Source organism: Lathyrus oleraceus, chromosome 4 (assembly GCF_024323335.1).
Source record: "Lathyrus oleraceus cultivar Zhongwan6 chromosome 4, CAAS_Psat_ZW6_1.0, whole genome shotgun sequence".
Classification (NCBI taxonomy): Eukaryota; Viridiplantae; Streptophyta; class Magnoliopsida; order Fabales; family Fabaceae; genus Lathyrus; species Lathyrus oleraceus.
In genome coordinates, this window is record NC_066582.1 from 18,341,342 (window position 1) to 18,345,005 (window position 3,664).

General features: G+C 40.2%; 1 pseudogene; it reads left to right on the top strand.

The window, feature by feature from the left end:
• Nucleotides 1–2,104: 2,104 nt before the first annotated feature.
• LOC127138472 (uncharacterized) lies at nucleotides 2,105–3,434 on the top strand (annotated as a pseudogene).
• The last annotated feature ends 230 nt before the right edge of the window (nucleotides 3,435–3,664 follow it).

A 3,664-nucleotide genomic window follows, 5' to 3' on the forward strand; every position in this document is an offset into this window, starting at 1 on the left:
CACTCAATCTGGTCCGACTATGCCTGCTGGATTCCCGTGGGGAACGCCACCGAACTTTATGCCTGAAGGATTTGCACCCACATTTTCTTCTATGTCGGTATCTAGCCCGGTCATGTCTGTGTCGCCTTGTTCATACTTTTCCTCATCTTAAGGATGTAACACCCCGATAAAAATAAGATAATTATTTAATTTAAGTTAATATTATATTTATTAATTTAATTAAATAATTGGAATTATTGGATTATTTATTATTATTATTGGAATAATAATTATTGGAAAGTATATAAGTGGGAATTAAGAAAAGAGTTTCATTTTTGGTAAAGAGGGTTTTTACGTGAAAAGCAGAGAAGCGGCTGAAAAGTGGAGAAAGGGCAAAGAGGAAGAGCAAGAGAGCAAAGGTTGGAGAAGAGAAGAGCTTGAAGCTAAAGGCTGCCGGATTAATTCAGGTAAGGGGGGTTTATCGTCGTTTAATGGGTATTATAGATTAACATGTAATGGGTAGTGATAAACCGTTGAATTGACCCTAATTGGGATGATGAGTGCTGAAAAATTATGATGAATAAACTGTGTTTAAGCGGTAATTGAATCGGTAATTGTGTGAGTCGTGATTCCCCGAACGTATCGCTTTTTACGGAATTAGAATCGGAGGTCCGGAAGTCCTCCAACGGCGGAAAATGCGGAGAATTCTGCATTCTGCTTCGTGTTAGCGCAGGAACAACTTTCTGTCTTGCGTTAACCGGTTAACCCAGGGTGTTAACCGGTTAACACTGTTATAATTTGTGAAATATTGTTGTTCTGTCTGCGTTAACCGGTTAACCCAGGGCGTTAACCGGTTAACACTGTTGTGATTGGCCAGGAAGCGTGTTCTGTCCTGCGTTAACTGGTTAACCCAGGGCGTTAACCGGTTAACACTGTTGCAGAGTGGAAAAATTGACATTTTAATGTTGTGAACATAATTGGAGATTGGCCGTTATCGGCGTGTGACATAGTAGGGATTGGGGTATGTTATGAAGTAATATTATAGTCAATTTTGATGAGTAATTTTGTTGGGTTTATGTTATGAAGTGTCGTTACAAGTATGACTGAGTTGTTAAGTTGTCCCGTGTACGGAAAGTTGTTGAAAATACTGAGTTGTAGGCTTGGTGAGCCAACGTTGATTATAAGTTGATTATGTTGAAAACATTGTTGTGTTGCTATTATTATTATGTTGTCGGAATTTTAAAGTCGTGTATGCCATGTACATTCATATGCATTAAGTCGGAGCTTTGCTCACACCACGTTGGCCTGGATTGGCAAATTTTAAGTTGAAAGTTGAAGGCTTATGCCTTGATGCCCAATAAAATGGCAATGATTTAAGTTGGGAGTTTTACTCCGAATGATACCACATGCATGACGAGTCGAGTCTCATTAGAGTTGCACTTTGTTGGGTTGTTATATGGATATTTAATTTAATTGAGAAGTGGTGTTTGTGTTGATATTGAATATGAGTATGAATTGTGTTGATATCGAGTATGATGTTGGAGTTGATGTGTCGTTACTGAATGTGTGATGTGATTAGGGTGATTAATGTGTTAAACTACTTAACATGACATGATACTTTATAATGCTTATTATATCGATTGAGGAACTCACCCTTACAACTATTTTTCAGGTAACGAGCAGTGATTGAGTAGAAGCTAGTGCTTGGAGTCTAGTGTAGTCTCCTTAGTGGGTCGTGCTCTGATAGATGTAACATCGGGACGGGATGTTTTAATTGTTTTATTGTTGGTTGTTGAACCTTTTTACCTGTAAAACGTTATATGTTTTGAATGGTTGGTTGATTTCTATCCGCTGCGAATTATGCAAAAAAATATGTTATTTTGATTAAATAAAGAGCATGACAGTTATTATGGTGTGAAGTAATTGTGTGACACCCTTGATTGCATATTTACTCTGATTGATATGTTGTTATTTTAATTATATATTCGGGGTATTTTAGAAGGGTGTTACATTAGTGGTATCAGAGCAGGTCGGTCTGTCCGGCCAGTTGTCGTGTCGTTACTGTCTAACAATCGTGTATTGTTACTAATCTAACTTTTAAGTTGTGTTGTGGTGATAAGTTGAAATGGCTGGAAGGAATGACGCTGCAATGGCTGCCGCAATGCAAGCAATGGCACAAGCTGTGCAGAACTTGCCAAATGCTGGTGGAGATGCTGGATCACGTAGCTTGGCGACTTTTCAAAGAGAGAATCCGCCGGTGTTTAAAGGGAAGCATGATCCAGATGCAGCCTTGGGATGGTTGAAAGAGATCGAGAGAATCTTCCGTGTTATGGGTTGCACTCCAGCTCAGAAGGTTCGGTATGGTACTCACATGCTAGCAGTCGAAGCTGATGACTGGTGGCTAGAGACTCACGAGAGGTTGACCGTGGCAGGTGAAGTCATTACTTGGGATGTATTCCGTAGGGAATTCATGAGGAAGTATTATCCGGAAGATGTCCGTGGTAAGAAAGAAATTGAGTTCCTTGAGCTGAAGCAAGGAAACATGTCTGTCACGGATTATGCTGCAAAATTTGTGGAGCTGTCCAAATTTTATCCTCATTACACTGGTGCTGGTGCTGAATTTTCAAAGTGCATCAAGTTTGAAAACGGACTGCGCTCTGAAATTAAGAAGGCTGTTGGGTATCAGAAGATACGCATTTTTACTGAATTGGTTGATAGCTGCAGGATATTTGAAGAAGACAATAATGCTCATTACAAGGTTGTCAGTGATCGCAGAGGCAAGCAACATCAAAACCGTGGCAAGCCGTATGATGCCCCAGTGGGAAAAGGGAAACAAGGAGCTGCTCCGGCTCAGAGGACTAGTAGAGGAGGTGCTCCTGCTGGTATAGTTTGCTTCAAATGTGGTCAGGCTGGTCATAAGAGTAATGTATGCACTGCTGAAGTAAAGAAGTGTTTTCGTTGTGGTAAGACTGGCCATGCAATAGCTGACTGCAAGCACAAGGAAATGATTTTTTTTAATTGTGGCGAAGAAGGGCATATTGGAAGTCAGTGTCAGAAGCCAAAGAAATCTCAAACTGGAAAGGTGTTCGCATTGACCGGAACTCAAACCTCCAGTGAGGACAGACTTATCCGAGGTACATGTTTCATAAATGGCACTCCTTTAATTACTATTATTGATACCGGTGCTACACACTGTTTTATTTCTGCTAACTGTGCTCGAAGACTGGGTTTAAAATTGTCCGCGTTAGATGGTGAATTGATTGTTGAGACCCCAGCTAAGGGATCAGTAACTACTTCCTTTGGTATGTTTAAAATGTCCTTTGTCGATCTTCGATAAAGATTTCTATGTTGATTTAGTATGTTTGCCGTTGGATGGGATGGATGTAATTCTTGGTATGAACTGGTTGGAGTATAATTATGTTCATATAAATTGTCATCGTAAGTCGGTGAGGTTTTCCACTCCTGAAGAGGAAGGAGTTGACTTATTACCTTTCAGAGAGTTGCGAAAATTGATGAAAGAGGGAGCTCAGATGTTTTCTTTGATGGCGACGTTGTCGGTTGAGAGTAAAGCTAAGATAGAGGAACTGTTAGTGGTGAAAGAATTCCCTGAAGTTTTTCCTGATGAAATTCCTAGTGTGCCGCCAGAGAGGGAAGTTGAATTTACTATTGATCTGGTACCTGGTAC